The sequence below is a fragment of the Epinephelus fuscoguttatus genome, linkage group LG22 (genome assembly GCF_011397635.1).
Source record: "Epinephelus fuscoguttatus linkage group LG22, E.fuscoguttatus.final_Chr_v1".
NCBI classification, from domain to species: domain Eukaryota; kingdom Metazoa; phylum Chordata; class Actinopteri; order Perciformes; family Serranidae; genus Epinephelus; species Epinephelus fuscoguttatus.
Window position 1 is genome coordinate 9,037,651 of NC_064773.1, and position 19,135 is coordinate 9,056,785.

Consider the following 19,135-nt stretch of genomic DNA (forward strand, 5'->3'; position numbering starts at 1 on the left):
AGCAACATCTCCTCTAGGTCAGATGTCAGTTTGGTATATTTGGGCCTTAATAAAGGAGACAATGCCCCGAGAATACTGTTTTTAGGAATGTTCTGCCAAGGACTTGCATCACTGTGAAATGTCTGCTGTGACAACAAGCCTACTCACGACATGCTGTTGAGCAAGCAACACTGCTAACCACTAAGCCACTACTGTTCTGTAGGCATCATAATATATACGAAAAAAAAATCTCTCTTGCACGATAAAGTAAATCTATCCATCCATGCATATATTTACATACTTATTATTTTCCAAAAACGCATTTACTGTATTGCATACACAGCCAGGGCATTAGCAGCTTTACTTGGCCGCACGCCTGAGAGGGAGCAAGCTGTTAAGGAGGTCATATTTCTGCTCAACATCCAGAACAACGAGCTTGAGGAAAATCAGAAATGGAGAGCCTGCAGTGCACTTTGCATTCAGGACACACAGAGGCCCCGAGGTAAGGAAGAGGACCTGGAATCAGAGACACGTAAACAAGGTGACCCGCAAAGACGTGGTCAGAAAAACAAAGCCCTCAAGTTGGGAGAAAACGTTCTTCCTTAGTATCTCTGCAGCTATGAACTGATCTCTGGTAACACACACTCACTGACTGACAGTTGTAGTTAATCATCAGTAGCAAAACACACTTTACTCACAATTACTCAAAACCAAAAACTTTGCCACCACAATCCCCTCACCCCCATCGCTGAACACTGTGCCTGGACTGTCTCGCTCTCCCTCCTGGGGTTGCTATGACAACAACAGCGTTGACAAGGGAAACAGATACACATGAACACACAGCGGCCTCACGTTCAGGGCACACGACTATCTGGCTGGAATCCTTGTCCAAATTTGGGCCGTTTACAACGCCGTACATGGCCAGAGCTGAAGAGCGCCTGCAAAGGCCTCACTGAGCTTATCTGACAGAGTGCGTGTGTGTGTTTGTGTATGATGTGGTGCGGTTGTGTGTGGGAGCTCAGGCACAGAGTTCCTCCAGGTGCAGATGGACTTGTTAACAGACATCTGACTTTGTTACAGGGGCAGACAGCGGAGCAAGACATTACTTCTGACAGTGCTGCAGCTCTCAGTGATACTGAAATGTCACCGTCAAGGGTTTGTTAGTTGGACGGCAGCATTATGTGCAAATGATGTGGCGACACCTGTGCCAACACATGGCAGCTTGTGGTCTCCATCCAAGTCCACAATTTGGTAATGGCTTTGGTTCAAATAAAGTATCAGGACACTCAAGACTTCCAAACAGGATGCGTCTAGGTACTCCATCATATTACATTACCTCTACTATCATGTAGTGAAGATAAGCTTCATGTATTTTCATTATGAGGGAACAGGAGGATTGGTGGTTATTTTTCATGGGCATTAACACTCTTTGGTCACGTTAAGGTTTTGCTATGTTGCTGTGTCCATCCTCCACAGATTCATCCCATTTGCCTCCTTGTGCAGGGCTCTACGCTAACTTTAACACAGACAAAAATGTTCACATGATGCTGAGTTTCTCAAACCATGTATTACACTCATTAATACAGCAGGAAAAAACAGTTTCAGACAGAGAAAGTAGCATGTCAGTTGCTTCATGCTGTCACCTCTCTCACGTCTTTATCATGCTCTCCTCTCTAGACATTAAAACATAAAAATCTGTATGTTCTCCCTCCGTTGGCTCCAGTGGATGCTGAAGTGACAGCAAGGTCATGGTAGCTTTACTCATAAAGTTTTCTAATAAAGCCACCGTGTCGTTTCAAGCCGTCATGCTAATATTAACGTTAGCCGCCTCAGTAAATGCAAAGTGCAATGCCTCATTAGTTGAACCTCGCCGGATTCCTCTTTCCCCTAGTCTCTTTTTCACTCAAAATAAAAAACGAATGTGCTTCTTTTTTTAGCGATGTCTGCACATATTACGTCTAGCCTATCGTATTGTCAGTGTTTTTTGTGTTAGTTACCTTTTTCTTACTTGACACCAGCTGCATCATCACAGAAAACCCTACTGCGATTGGCAGATTGTGGTTTGTGGGACTTGTAGTTTTTAAACGATTAGCAGCACACGGGGAAAAGATTACAGTAGGTTTTCAATCATGCATTTGCACACCGTGCCCGTAAGTGATTTTTCAGGTTAGCACACGTCTTTTTTGAGGGGCAAATGCAAGCGAAATACTCGCACTGTCTACCCCTGTTATGAGGTTAGAAACAATGACAAGTGGCACCGGTGAGACCTTGTTAAGACTTGACTGAGTGTGTTAAATTGGCAACAAACAAACGCAAGCTATATTACTCACTGTTTAGCCACGTGAATCAGTGAGAAGTGCAATTTTCACTACAGCTTTTAGTTTTGTCCTTTGACAAGCCAAGGACCTCAGATATGAGGACACAATGTAAAGCAATGTCAACCATCTAATAAGACGTTATTTCACTAACCTACCTTTAACGTGTAGGTTATCTTGTATTGACTGGTCAGTTCTTTTTGCGCAGATACAGAACGAATGCGCATGTTGGCAGTCAGACAGCCGTCTACTGCTGTGTGTTCAAGTGCAACATTAACATACTACATAAGGTAATGTGAGGTGACACATAGCCTTCAGTCAGTCAGCCTTGACCGAGTCTATCAGACTCCTTTTACATACAAAGCACTGCGCTCACTTTCCTTTTTTGACTGCCGACATGATGTGACCGAAGGAAAAAAAAAGGATTGTTCCAGCTTTCTGCCTCTCATCTAAAAACTGTCCTCAATGCCCTCATCTAAATCCCCCCCTCAGTCATTCCCCACACACTTATTATCTCTTCAAAGTCTTCTCCTTCTCCTCTAAGAATGGAAACAAGCCCCTTAAGGCGAACGCAGTGCCGACTATGACCTCCCTCTTGAGTGCGTCACCAGTCTTCCTCCACTGGCTCCTCCCCACAGCTATTGGAGCCCAACAAAGGTAATCCCTTAATGGCTGTAATTGTGTGTGGCTGACAGGTGCCAGAGTGACAGCCTGCATCAAGAGTGTGCACAGCGTAGTAGCCAGAGGGACAGGAGAAAGAAGGGAGTCAAGAGAAAGTGTGGTGGTGATGGGACAACACACTCCTCAACCAACAGACATGAATGCACAGAGGTGAGCAGTAAGTGGGGCAGCGTAGACACTTGCAGCCCCACATTCACCTCCGTGGTTCATATCTACAAAGACAAAACATTTCATATCTGAGAGGGGGCAGAGTGAGTGAGTCAGACAGCAGAGAAGAAGAGGAAGGGGATCTGACTATTAACTGAAGTTATATTAAGAAACACTGCGGCCTTCATACTGTCTCGCACATCACTGTCAGCCCCGAAATGACATATAGGATCTGTGCCGTGCTCGTGGTGAAACATTCAGACGTGTAATGACTCACTCCGCAGCAGACACGTTGCCATTTAAACCTGTTTGGCCAGTGTGCTGAGAGGGGGAGAAGAGATGAGGCCTTGTAAAGCGTGAAGGTAATAAGACGGATGGCACTATAAGGTATAACAAAGAAGAGTCGGACATTAAAGACATTAAATGAAACGAACTACGGTAAAAATTGGATCTTTATCACAGCTATACAACACTCTAAATGCCTGGTGAAGTCTTACAGATACAAAGTAGGCATGTAACGATACCAATACCAGTGAAATTCAATGATGTGGGTTCATGAGATTTTGTGGGCAAGGAAACATATATTAATATACCGCAACAGGGTGTCAGGTACAGTGGAAATACAATTATTCTTTTTTTCTTGTACGTTGAACATAAATAAAGCGAGTATATAAGGTCACATAAGGTCTGAGCTAAGCACATAGCGGCCTCAAATCCTAGAAACGCCCCTGTGTACATCTGACCTGTGCAGAGCTATTGCGACTGGCTGAATGGGCTGATGTGACTGGAGCCTGGCGTCCTGTCATTTTACAAGTGGCGCCCAGGTAGAGTTCAGCTCAGTATGTCTGGCCTACTTTATATGAACATATTTCTCCTCCTTTGTTTTTGTTATCCAGCACTTGATGATGTGACGAATGGTATGTTTGGTAGGCTATTTGTCCCGCCCCTCTTCCACTGTGATTGGACAGCTGGGTAAAAAGTGACAGCGACAACCGCAGTGTTTACCCAAAATTACATTTTTCAATTCTCAGCTACCAGAAGAAAATAAAAAAAGCCAAACACAGTACTAAGCGCAGAGTAGATGCTCGGCACCATGTCACACTGCTGCCATTTGTGAAATAGTATAAATATGTAAATAGGAGTTGCTACAACTGCACTTGTGACCATTTTTCATGTGTTGTCGCCATTCTGCTTCCTTTGGCATTTAAACGGCAGACTAGAACACTTGAAGGCGTATATGCTGCCCCGTCACGTCTGAAAGAACGTACCTACAGTACTGGAGAAAAATCAAAATAAAATAAAATCAAGTTTATATCAAACAACCGCAAAGTGTCAATGAAGGGGGAGCATTTGATTGAGAGTGGAAGGCTACTCCAAAGTTTTCGAGCAGCTACTGCAAAGGGACAATCTCCCTTACCCAACTGCCGCGACCGTGGGACACTTAAGTGACATTGGAAATGTGTGCGGTCATGTTTTAAGAATTTCTGCACCGACCTGGTACTGAAGAATCGATGCTTGTGACATCCCTACTACTCAGCGAAGGACCATGGTAATATCTATATAATATGTTGGCTTTTATTTGGGTTAATTCATAATCTCCACTGTGATAATACGTATACTGTATTGCTGGACTGGTGATGATACTAAGGTCTACTCCACATGTCCAGGTCTAATTTTAATCATCCTTAATATGATATAACTGAGAAAGCCAAGGTTGCTGCATTGAGAGAGAGAGAGAAATGGTGACCATGTGGCCACAGCACATTTGATATCACTTGATGTATCCTGTCAGTTTGCCAGGCAGGACTACAGGATAGTGTTGTCACGATACCAAAATCTTTGTTTCGGTACCAATGCCAATATGAATTTTGATACTTTTCGATACTCTTCAGTACTTTTCTTAAAGAAAAGTCCTTTTGGATACAAACCTTTAGAACAATAAATAGTAGGGGTGTAACGGTACCAAAAAAATCATGGTTCGGTAAGTACCTCGGTACGGACGTCACAGTTTTGTAACTCAAATGTTCCACCAAGTTGGTGTTGTCTCGTGTTGTCTCCCTTTGTGAGGCAGACTTTCTCTTGTCTTTTTTCATACCGTGCAACACTACTACAGGATGAGTCCTTGCTCCCCTTTCTGATAAAAAGACCTCTCTAATGGAAACTGAGGCTTCTGGGAAGTTGACGTAACGGAACAGGGGGAAAAAAAATCTAGTACTAACCAAATCAATGGACACAGGATGCTCCATTCGACTGGTTGATAGAGCTTAATGTACACTGTGTGGGCCAGCGTCTGAACACAGCTCTGTTTACCCATTAGCCTTTGTGGGATTAGGTTTGCAGTGGAGCAAGAAAAGCAGCGAAAAATCACTAATCTCTCATTAGGAATTAATTGAAGTTGAAAAATCTGAACCGTGGTCAATGGGAGTCAAAAGTTCAATCTGATGAAAATCTATAATCCACATAAAGCAGGCATCGTTAAAACATTTTCCTTGAGGGGTGGAAGAGAGACGCTGGCATTACTCCACTAACTCTCATAGAAGGAAAACTCTGAAGACTGAAACTCACATCAGGTGAACAGGTCTCTTTTAAACGGTGCTGTAAAGCTGTAACATAACACCACAGGCTATCTAAAGTTTATACTGTAGGAATGCAGAGTGGAGCAGGATCCACTGTAATGCTTTCAACAGAGCCTGTTTGATCCTTGAGGTTGTGACAGACCACTTAGCATCCTCACAATACAGGACTGTTCTTTTCCAACTCCTCAGAACATTAGCTCTAAATCAAAAACTGTGTCTTCAGTGTTGATGGAAGCACATTTAAAAAAAACAGCAGCCAGACATCACTGGACACTCGGCCTGTATTTGTCATAGAAATAATTGGCCTCCAGTGGCACTTTATGAGAGAACAGGAAAAAGAAACCAGTCCCGAGCCTGCCGGAGTTAATGTGAAGCAGGAAAGATGACACAACACACACACAAACTGGCCTCACAACTGGAAAACACACTGATGGCATAGGCAAACATCAGCATGTCATCAGGCCGAACCTTGCTAGATAAACAGTAGTCATAAATGCTACATGCAAATACCTAGTCACTGTTGCTCATGTTGACTTTTCAAAACAAGTTTTCCAAAAGAGTACAGCTGCACTTGGACAACAAATTCCTAAGACAGAAAGGTAAATAAAGCAAAGCCATGTGCATGTCTCTCACTTCACACGCTCATCAATTAACTGCACCTGCGTGGGGCTGATTATAGGCACTATCAAGAGATTAACTTCATAAACCTCCCCAAGCCAGCGGGGTTAAATATGGAGAAGATTAGGACAGAAACAATACAGCATCCATCATATGCACCGGTCTAATCCTGAAATAATATGGAGGAATTCAAGCCCCACTCCCTGCTAGCGCCGCAAAAGAAGATGGGCTAAGCCATTCTCGGAGTGGGCCCAAATATGCGCCCGTGACGTGCACTTAAGAAAGGAGGCCGGTCTGTTGCCACGACGACAAAGCCAAAAAGAGAACATGGGTTCAGGCCTTGTCAGGCTTTTGTAAGAAACATAAATAAATAGAGAAAGGGCTTCATTTTAAAGCGCACGGGGGTTGCTCGGATGGCCCCTGAAGGCAGCGCAAAAAGCAAACCACTGTGAGACAACATCAAAAAACTAATGTTGACAGGAGCATCTCGAGGTGCCATCTTTCTTTTTTTAACCCCTTGCAGGCATGACTTACGGAGCGATTCTCATGACCTCTTATGGTAAAAGAAAAGATGTCTTATAGAGGGATTATGTGGGTGCCACTGCTGCTTATTACAGTGTCTTATATAAATCATTTGCACAGCAGATTTGAAGAAACACAAGAGCCAGTGTGAGTCAGCGTGGGTTTCCTCCAGGTACTCCAGTTTCCTCCCACAGTCCAAAGACATGCAGGTTAATTGATGACTCTAAATTGTGCGTAGGTGTGAATGTGAGTGTGAATGGTTGTCTGTCTCTATGTGTCAGCCCTGTGATAGTCCCTGCCTCTCGCCCAATGTCAGCTGGGATATACTTAAGCCACCCCGCGTCTTGTGGCTCTTAGATAACAGCGTCACTTCCCCATCAGAGAGAATTTTCTGTGTGATGAGTTCAGAGTAACACAGCCTTTAAAACCAGGGAGAGACAGCACTCATGATATGATACTGCCCAGCTGTACTGACAACGTCTAGATAAAGTCAGCTTCCAGGAAGTAATGGTAAAGCCACACCATCTTCCCCTGCTACAGTTCCCCTGCAGGGCTCAATAAGGTATTTCTGATACAACACTATCAACAGGCTTATCAAACCATCTGTTTCGGTCTGTGTGCTTTACATTAACACAATCTTCCATCACATCAGTGCAGGTCATGAGCTTCACTCTATGTTAACAGGAACTTAAGTGACTCGACCCATAACACAGATTATAATTACAGCATTTTGAAATGTTGCACCTTATGTTTCACTTCAGGCAGACACGTCGACACCTCAGACAAAACACTTCACAAAAGGTACAGTCTTCTTCATGCTATAGTCAAAGGGTATAGCCACTGTGTGTGTATAAAAGGTTAGGTTTATTATCTTCTGGGCCATCGTACAGAGAGCTCCGAGCTTAATTTAGCAGCACTCCACATCGAGGAGACACTTGAAGACCCCTCCCCTCCTTGACTTCCTTTAGTAGCACCCTGGGATGGACGACTCTAGCACCCTGCAGAAAGCTCCTGCTGTGGCTCCTACACCTTTTACTGCTGAGAGTGGCAGAGAACTCAGTGACACAGGCAGCCAGCTGAGCCCATTGTGATGGCAGCTATTGTACATTCAATGACTGTATCATCAGTGGTGCATCACGGCCATGATAACATCCATGACTGACAACAGTGTCGGTGCCTGTGTGGCGAGGAATATCATCGGTACCACAAATCAACCTATTTTATTTTGACTCTAGCACTGTGAGAAAAAGGACCTTATCAAAATGATCCCACAAACACTTCACACATCACATCAAAAACATGCACACATACAGACAATTAAAAGCAGCACAACTGCAAACTTATCAGGATCACATATTCTCAAAATGCTCGGATAGACACCTGCAGCAAAGTGGGCTCATCTCCGAAACTACCTCATAGGAAGGTTTTTGTAGTATCTACCACTGCATCAACTGCTGCTCTCTCCTTTATTCAGTCATACATTCAATGACTCAATGTGTGACATATGGGCAAAGTCAGCTGATTAACCTGTGACAGGGACGTCAACAGTTCACTGTTAACTGGTTAACTGCAGAGAATATTTCTGACAACTCACGCATGTCGGTCTATATGTTCACTTTGCTAGTTTGCCCACTCTCTGGACTACCCCAGTTCACTCTGGTGACTAAGCAGCCTTATTTTTTTAGCCACAAACCTCCTTTAGCATTGTTAACTATGTTATCACTATTAGCAGACTCAGTATGGCTAGTGGAGCTAACATAGCTAACAATGCTAAGGGAGTTTCTAGCTCAAAATGTGTTGTATGTAACCCTATTGTCCCTGACAGTATCTCCCTTGCAAATGGTTTAGGTTTGGGTTTTATTTGCCAGTGATGGTGAATGGAATTTTGTTCGTGGTGCTCAGTCATTGAATACTGTCATTCTCAATTCAACAGAGACACGTCTCTTCAGAAACAATGTCCAGATCCCTCAAGATGATCCACAGACCTCACTGTCAACAGTTTTTATAAGGATGACTGAACTTTCTATTGAATAAATAAAAACTCCCTGCAGGGACATCCGTGGATTACGCTACACTCACCAAATGTAAAACTGCAACAGCAACAAACCAAGAGCTTATCACAGAGATGGGAGAACAGCTGTTCCAACCCCCAAACCACAAAAGGCTTGAGTCACTTTGATTGTGATCAGGACTTTGGCTCGGATCAAAGCACCTACACAACCACAAGATACACACGGTCCTTAAATAAAACATGGCATGTGGAGAAGGAGGGTGATATCACTACCACTCTTTCTAACAAAACATATTAAACACAAACTCATAAAAACAAAAATCGCATGCTAATTTTTGCCATCTTAGCAATCATCTGGCACTTTCAGTAAGCCGTCTCCAGCTTTACTTTTTGTGTGATGTGGGGGGGAGTGAAACTGCTGTAATTTCTGCGGTGAGATGGATAATGGCTGAAACCCTCTAGTATCTGTCAGGAAAGCCAAAACATTATCTAGGTATTATGGTGTAAGGTTTCTCAAACATTGCATGTACAAAATAGAATAAAACAGAGGCTTGTTGGCTTTCAGAATAAGTGCTTAGGGCATCCACAATAAAGCTTAATAACATAGGACTTGTTGTTTGTTGTTCCTCAAAGGGGAAAGTCCAGTTTTCTCCCATATAAAGCAACAGCACGGACAACAAAGCAGCTTCTTCCCTCTCATACTTCACTCCTCTCCCTCTCCCTATAGTACTTCTATCCGCAACCACCTAACCAGTGAGCAGCGAGGCCCTGGACTAGCATACCAGTGGAGAAATTCCCAGATAAGTAATACTCCTAGCCTTGGGGCTTCAGGCATCAGCGCTTTGGCCACTCCTCGTGGGCGACGTCATCGGCTCTGAGGCGCGCAGCCACTTCCACAAAAGGAATTCCTTCTTACCGCCTGCATGTAAGTATGAGTGCGTTATGTGTCTGCGTTTGCATGTGTGTGTTGGAGCGGCCCAGACAATGAGAGATGTGGTGAAACAGTAAACATGATATTGGAAATAGAACGATCCAGACGTGACTACAAAAGGTTTACATTAGGATCAGGGAATCTATACGTGTGAGGGATATTTTGGTGTGAATGTTCGTTCTGTGAAGTGTACATCTGTGTGTGTTTACGCCTGAGACAAAGAGCTCACAGCTCCTGTGCTGTTGGCAGGGTTCATGAGGCCAGAGGGTACGAGGGGGAGGGTTAGAGCGCTGCGGGGCGACCAGCTGGGTCCTTCCACTAGATGAGCTCTGTTGGGAGCTGTAACCAGACTACACACACACGCACACATGCATGCACACACACACACACACACACACACACACACACACACACACACGGCCTCTGCCTTCAGTGCTCTAGCTGCTGCTGCTGCTACTGAGGACGACCATATATGGCCCTGGGATTCCCATGGAAAAAGAAGACCAGGATTGAGGAAGAGGGGGAGAAAAAATGCCGGCGAGATTTTGACTGTATGTTTCACTTGGGCTTTCGCTCAGCAGCCAAAACAATAGCCCCACTTGAGAGCCAAATTAGTTTCCATGTGAGGGGTCCAAAGGCGAGAGGGGGCACTAGGGGCAGGGGGAGGCAGAGAGGTCAGATAGCCACGGAGAGATGGCAGAATACAACCTCCGTTGATATTTCCATATAATAGAACCCTTATGTGGAGGCTACTATACGGAGGACAGTAGATAGCTCAGTCAGCAGTCACTGACAGTCAGTCTACTAAAGAGGCATTGAGAATGGTCCACAGTGCGCCCCCCCTCCCCGCTTCACTCAGCGTACTGGCACTGTGTCACCGCTCATGCCAACAAGCTATGAGCCCAAGAGGTTAAATGGATAGTGTGGGTGCCAGGGACTGCCCTGCAGGCATTTTACCAATTTATAGCCATTACCAGCACAAATATGGATCGTCATCACAACACAAGCTGAACTGCTGGTACACATGTACATGTCACGCAAAGACAAAGACCGTCTCCACAGTTAGAGTAAGATGCATACAGCGTAATCCGCACTTAAAGTTTCATAAACTACTCATTTTACTCAAATGGAACAAAAAACCTGGACATGTACATTACATTTGAAAATACAGTAATTTTAAAAGCGTTTCTCAACAGTGTGATGCAATAATGTGGAAATACATATATGTACTGGGCCCAGTGCAAGTTATCCGTGTTGCCTTGTTCTATTTTCATCAAGACAAAGAAAAGTTTACTCCTACATAGTGCCCATGTCCACTTGAACGGTGGTGTGTCTGTGTCGCTCTGCAGTTACACCTCCAAAGACTAGTCGGCGGTGGAAGTTCAGTTGATTCAAAACACACATTAAACACAGATTAAACATGGCTTATCAGCGACAATTTAAAACACAAGTACACAAAACAGCTTCACTACAGCATTCACAGACAAAGTACTTGTCTTTATCTGGACACATTTGCCCCACAAATACATCATGCTAATGTTATTAGCACAAGCCTATGGCATTTTACATTGTATAAATTAGCTTAGCGACTAGCGATTTCCCTTACTCATATGAGGCCAGGGACAACAGCAACATATAACAAAGTTAACATTTCAAATTTATTGTTTATCTGTGAAACTGAAGTAAATAAAAGCTTTGTTTCCACTGAGGGAAATGGTTTCAGCTTACAGAACTAGACAAGAGGTCTGCGTCGCTGCAACACATAGTTAGGGTACTGTGTAGACTCTACATCAATGTAGAGCCTTTGACGTGGAAGTATAAATTCCGCCTTAGAGGATCAAGCCCTCATGAACATCACAATATCACTCCTGCATTGAATGCTACATAAAGCCAACCAGACAGGAAGGACTGTTTGATTAAAATCCGACAGACTAGCACCCGGTGGCCCGATGACATTATTGTGCATAATAATTAGCCATGTGCTTCTGTTTGTTTGAGACTGTGACCAACATTCAATGTTAGCAAGTGCATATCAGCTGCATAAGCATCTTAATCGTATCTCAGCTGAAGCAGAAACCAAATTGATAAGACACTGCCTATTTTGGCAGCAAGCTAGCTAAGACATGCAAGTATGACATCAGTTGGAAGAAAGGATTTTAATTTGTTGAAATCAAGGGATATCTGAATATTTTTCCCCACATTAATGTTATGCAGGGGTGTGCAAGCAGACAAAAATCCATGCTTGGTGTGAAAGGGCTTTTACCTGCTCGTCATCCATTGTGCAGCTCTACAAAAGGATAAGCCTGCAGCCCACAGAAAGACCTCCAACTAGGAGTGAGGTTTTATTCATAAACTTCAAGGCAATAATACAGTGATACACTGCAGACCTCAGTTACTGCCAATTTAACAAAAAAAAATCCATATAATTCACCACAACACATAATATAAAAAAGGTGAGAATGTGTATTCATTTGCCCGGGTTTAAGTAAATTATTATGCAACCCAGTGCAGATAGCTGTAGGCTTGTAGGCCGTGACTACATGTGTCTATGTTAGGCTACTGTCAGAGGGAGTGGAAGAAGCAGGCTAACTTGTGGAGCTTCAAAGAGGAAATGAGAAAAATAAACAGCCACTTCCTGTTCCTCTCTGGCCTGAAATCTCCAACACACTGATCCCTCCTACCATCACCACCTCGGTGAGGAAAGACGAGCAGTACCCCCCTCTTCCTCCCAGAGCTGTGGGCGTGAACACGCGCAGCACAGGGGCGTCCATTTTTACCGTCCATCTAAACAACCTGAATTAGACACAAAGGAGTATGTTTATCTGAGGGTTAGTCATGTAAGTTATCAATAACTGATGTCAGCTGCTTAAAACTGATGCACCAGAGATGACACAATGTGCACCAACATTGCACGCTGTCTGCTGATATACTTTGGATGGATAGTAAACATAAAACTATGATTAATCAATCAATCACTGAAAAGGATTCTTCCACACTTGACCAGACTTTTACTCAACATGATCTGTAAAATCAGCCGGGGGTCGTGGACCTTGAGGATCGTAACTTGACTGTGTGTTAGCATGAGTGGTTGTAGTTCATTAATTATTCATTTAACAGTCTATTAACATCGCAGCTTGACTGGACTCAGTGACCTGACATTTATGCTCTATAAAACATGGAGATTAAATTTTATTTGAGGGTGATGTGATGACTTCTTTTCATTGTGTCTTGTTTTGTAATCAGTCCCGATATTTCAATTGTATTATTGGTGTTATCTCTCTTACTTTCTATCCCCACTTCTATTCCAATCTGTTATCAAATCAGCTGATGCTCAGTTGAATTTCTCAGTTGAAAGAGTGTGATGTGAAAGAGTTCTCATGATATTTTATTATATTATTCATCTGTTGACAATATTTAATATGGCACCAGCAGGAAAAGCCAATGGCAATAAAAAACTACTTATCTTCAAGGGCTGAATGCCATTTCTAATCATTCAAAGCTTCTATCAAAGTTTGAATGAAGCTTTGAATGTCTGTTCATTCTTCCTTAATTTCAATAAAGTGATTCACAGGATTAAATGAGTGAGCCTTTATTTCATTAATCAACTTTCTTTAATGAATTAACGTGTTTTATGGTGCTGTTTGATTGCTGCCAGACTGCCAATTAAAACAGGTGCGTGAAAGGTTGGGTACCAAACTCTGTACTTTTAAGGGTACTGACCAAATTACATTGGTACTACAGAGTACTAATTCACGTTTAATCCATCGGCGCAAAATGTCAGTACCTGGAAGCAAATCTGGGCAAAAATGCCAGGCTTAAACAAGAGGCCAAAGTGCCGCAATGTGCCCCAAAGCCAGCCGCTCTTTCGGCTTTCTAGCAAGCCAGACCAGACACAATAGTTTCGACGTGTGGTCTGTTTTCTTTCCTATATTATTTTAGTAATAGCCTGGAATCACTGCTAGACAAGCAGACATGCACACAAACTCAAGCAGACAGAGAGAGAGAGGAAATTAGCTTTGTGTGATTAGAAAAGTGACGAAAAGCAGAACTGTCTACAGTCAACAACGTCACCCCCACAGCTTGCTCAAAAGTAAAACTTATTATATAGCAGAGAGAGTAAACTACCAAAAAAAAGGTACCGCTGGATACCTGTTCCTAGTTCTAGGTACCAGGTGTCTCATTTATAAAACAATGCATAGGATCCATACTAAAAATGTACGTACAGACCAAAGATAAAAAGGCCTGGTACAATTCCTGCAATTAGGCTTCCACCTCACCACCTGTGTCGCCAGTGTCCCATCTCCAAAACGTTCGTGAGCATGGGTCAAAGTTTCTCCCATCGAGTCTGTTTTTATAGATCACAACTTTTGCTCTGGAAGTGGGGTACGCCTCTTCCAGGCCTTGTTCTGTTTGTACGCAATGTCTATAAGTGAGACCTCATAACCGGCACCATTTCCAATGTGAACGGTACCCAATCCTAAGTGCATGCCTCCATTTGTTTGTATGTTGTTTATGAAAGGCTAAATGGAAGATGATTACATCCATTACTTGTCAAAGCATTCGATGTTGATTTAGAATTCGAATGTCGTCGTTATGACTAATGCTTCAAACTGTTCGGCACAGCTCAATGTCAAATGAGGGACAACTGGAATGCAGCAAAGTTTAAAAGCATTTTGGATTATCCAAAACATGAGAAAGCACATCTACTAACAGCCAGAGGGTAATGCTTTTTCTAACACAGAGGCCATACTTATATAAGTCCATTTGAATCACAAGCCAAAGTACTCCGACTATCATGCTGCGGGCCCATTTACTGACACCGCTATTTATCTGCAGGAAGAGTATCACTCACATGCACTTACTCACAAGAACATTAATGGGGTAGCATCATGGCGAGCAGCAGGTTCATTCAATCTCATGGCCGCTCATGGATCAGCACTAACAAAAATCAATGCCAATCAAGAGTAAAGCCAGAGCCTTATACGTAGAGAGGCTGCAATATATTAGTTCTTCCTATCAGCTGGCATTACCATATACAGACAATGTTTCAGTGCAATGCTATTTTTGCTGGTGATGTATGTCAGATTGTGGAATAAGCCATTTTTTATTGCTACTGACCAACACAGTAATCATATCATGATGTATTTTCTCACAGTAAGCTATTTGGTGACAGGTGGAAGCAACAGTGAGCATTAACTTTTCCAAACTGAGAACGCAAGGGTATCATGTTCTGTGTTTCCTGGCTTAACAATACCACAACGTCTAGATTGTGTACAATGGGCCAAATCACCATGTTCACCTCTGTCCCTCACTTCGTCAGCTGAAGATGCAGCCATTTTGAGAATAAATGGAAAGAATGTAACCTCACCCTTCCACAGACAACAAATGGACACGCGCTCTCTGCCTTAATTGTACTCGCTGCTCTGTAAGACAATGCGGAATTCACAGTCTCTGGGTCCAGGTGTTTGCAGTTCAAAAACAACCCATAAAAAAAACACTCAGCATGAGACATGTGACTGCCGCCGAGCAAACAACAGCAGGACGGCTTCATGGAGACCTGGCTTAGGTGGAAGGCAGACACTATGTGCCACAGGGTGGGAAAAAAAACACACAAGCTGAAGTCATCCCACAAACATTTCACAGCAGCTCAATACTATGCATGGCTTGGAAAAGGGGGGAAGCAGAGGGGAAAGCAAGTGGTGGGCACTGACCTGTTAAAGCACCTGCACCCTTTTACAGATCTGGTTTACACTGAAGTCTCAACAGGCAGTTAAGCTTGCATGTTATTTCTCATCAACCTCACAAGCCGTTCCAAGATGCAGCGATAACGCCTACAACCTCATGTATGGGTGACAAATAGTATCACACGCTGACATCATCAAAAAGCATTCAGCTGAGAGGAAGAGATAAAACGTGGCACTCTGGTGCCATAGAGCCGTCGTTCAGATCTGACTGTGCGGAAAATATTTATATTGGTGAAAGAGATGTGCTCTAACACTACTGTCCCTTTAACTTAATATTTTGGTCTTCCTTATTTAATGATATGCAGCGGGGAAAAAGCATGAAAAGTTTGTGATAAATACTGTATCAACAGTAGGAATAAAGAAGTATCTTTCAAGATATTACAAAGAATGTATCTGCTAAAACCTGTTAGAAAGATTCAAACTGAATACTGAATATAAGTGTGATTTCTGTGGACTATTGTGGAATATTTCCCATTTATTTTTCACTGTATATACACAAGAATGTTATGGACTGATGTAGCCAACTTTCTGAAAACCACACATAAGATGAATGTTGATATGATGTAATGCTATATTTTAGTCAAGATACAATTAAAAATAACATGCTGTATATTAGATAATGTAGACTGTCAGAAACCAAGCTGACTTTTCTACACTTTATTAATGAATTTCAACAATATAGCACCATTTCATCTCACGTTCAATGTCCAGTGTGTAGGATTTAGGGAGATATATTTGCAGAAACTGAATATAATATAATAAGTATGTTTTCTTTAGTGTGTAATCACCTCAAAATAAGAACTGCCATGCTTTTGTTACCTTCGAATGAGCCATTAATATCTAAATAGGGAGCAGGTTCTGGACTACAAAGTCTGTCTAGTTGCATCGCCATGTTTCTACAATAGCCTAGAACAGACAAACCAAATACTTCCTCTAAATAGGGTCATCCATGTTTTTGCGTAAGCCACCATGGTTAACAGCCCCTCTTCGATGAGCAGCGTAAAAAAAAAACCAGATCTGAAACAACTTTATTCAGCGCTTTTAAAATTACCTGGGGTCTCATTTATAAAACAATACGTAGGGTCCATACTAAAAATATACCTACCAACAAAAGCCCAAAATGGCGTGCGCCATTCAACCACCAGGCTTCCACCTCACCATTTGCATCGCCAATTTTCCGTCTCCAAAATGTCTGAATGCATAGGTAAAAGTTTCTCCCATTTAGTCTTTTTTTAAAGATCCCAACTTTTGTGTGGGAAGTGGTGTATGCCTCCTGAAGGCCTTGCTTTGTGCATACGCAATGTTTGCCTCAAGTTAATTTTGTTTTGGAGAGGAAGAGACCTCTAAGGATAATGTGGCTCCTGGTAAAAACTTCCTGAATGTCTACATCGTAAGTTATCAGGAGGAAACAGGTGAGCACATGTTAGCAGGTGCTGGGCTAGCAGCATACCAGTGATGAGCTGAACAGCATCAGAGAAACACTGGTTTGTAAGATAAAACCCACTTAATTCAATGTTTTTCTCTGCTTTAATCACTTGAGACCTTTGAACAATAAACACTTCAGGAATTCTAACTGGGGGTTCACGCCTGACACGTTTGTACCTCTGTGTATGAACTTGTGTACAATAAAGAAAGTGGGGAAAAACGATATCAAACTTGGCAGCTTTTGATTTAAAATCAACTTTTCATTTTCCTTAACTCATATACAGCAGCACTGCTATGTTATGGCCGTGCAATTTTTTGCATTACATCATTACATCAGGCTAAAATGTTAAATCCACCCTCACGTCACATCAAATGTGCTTCAAGCCAAGGTCAAGTCCACAGCCTTGCCATCAAGTCAGCACAGATCATATACGTGGCAGCAAGTTCACTCTACTGAGGAATTCTCCTTACGACCCCAGGTGAACCAGTTCCAACCTGCAGCGAAGCTCATCTGACATACTTCTGAGGGCCCTCACTGTTCCAGATCCTCCGGTGGGGATGCCTTTGGCATTTTATCCCCGCTATGCATTATCACAGCTGTGCCATTAATAGAGTGGGGATGCATAGGTTACATCCAGGCCAGAATCAACTGAGCCTGGCATGATTTTACTTTTAGAAGAAATCGATACTGCAGTCCTTTCTCTAAAAGGCTCGACAGTTCCATATTTAACTCAGTGAGACAGACGTATACACCATCTCTCACTGAGGACAAATTTGCATTAAGCCTGATGTGGTAAGTTCATTTGCTGTGCTGTATTGGCTGTCTATTTTCAGAGTCATATATATGTTATCATGTCACAATCTGCAAGGAAACACCGACGTGTCACAATCAGCAGATGACCTGGCATGTTGCAAATCATTGGCGCGCAAACACCACAAGGACTTCCTGCTGTTGATTATGGGGTTGGTAGGAAGGCTGAATGAAGCAGCGAGCGGGGCCAGCTTGACAAGGACAGACCTGCCAATTATACACAGGTGATATATACATGTTCTGGGGCTCCAATTCTAAAATAAACGCTCTCTGTCATCGAGCACGCCGAGGTTACAATGGCACTACAGTGATTCATTCCAGAATGGAATTCAGCGTCGCATTGCGTGATCTTTATTTTTATGTAAGAAGTTAAATTGAGGATATCGTGTTTATCTCATATTGGTGCATCTAGTATGACTACACTGAGTCAAAACACCCAAAGCAGCTCACAGGGACATGACAAGCACTGGTGTTTGCTGTGGAAAGTACACAGATTCTAACACCATCAGTACTGGTGAGCCGCTGCACACAAACCAGCTGCTGAATGATTTATTAAAATGGAAATGGGGTGGGGTAATTGAATAAAACATTCCTTATAACTGCCATGTTCATCTACTATTGTTTTTGCTGTTGTGTCAAGGTTTGGTTGATGTCTTCCTTGTATTCCCGATGTTGCTCCTATCAGTTTGAACTAGGGATGTCGACTGGTTTACAGGTTAAGTTTGGTGCTTTTCAGTTTACTGCACTGTGCACCTACGTAGGAGCTAAGCTGCAATTACCAACAGAAATGCCGTCCTGACCCAACAGCGTTGCTTACGAAACATTATGTGCACCCTCTGGTCTCCACTCCACGCCATTCTGGTAAGTAAGCAGCTCAGTTTTGAGCCGCAAACCCCCTTTCGCATTGAGAACAATGTTAGCACTGTTAGCATCATTAGCAGCGTCAAAACGGCTAGTAGTGCTAACATAGTTAACAACAACAACTAAAGCTCAATGAGTCAAAGGAACGTAGGCCCAACAGGAGAGGCTTGTTGTATTTCACTTCATTTTGCTTTTTTCTTAAAAAATTAACTGGTTAGTTACCAGTTAGTGGGCGTCAGGCTATCGAAAGCAACATTAACTGTAACTGACATTCCTGGTTTGAACTCAGAAGATAGGTTACAACTCACTTCTGCAAGACCTGTTTTGGTTCATGTGGTTAGTAAATTCATGATGCAATATTTCCTCTACAGTACTCTCTAGACTTTGCTGCTGTTTGAGCTGATCATTAAAATGAATAATGGCACCACAAGGCTAAATAAGAACACAATCAAATGAAATTAAGTCTCGTGTATGCACTGAAAAGAACCAAATTATATAAGTTACTGTAGACTTC

The 19,135-nt window shown here is 42.7% G+C and overlaps 1 protein-coding gene across 9 annotated transcripts in view; it reads right to left on the bottom strand.

Annotated features, from left to right (window-relative positions):
• The window catches only part of ppp1r12a (protein phosphatase 1, regulatory subunit 12A), a 75,472-nt gene that overhangs the window by 50,991 nt on the left and 5,346 nt on the right, over positions 1–19,135 (bottom strand). The gene's annotated exons all lie outside the window — the stretch shown is intronic.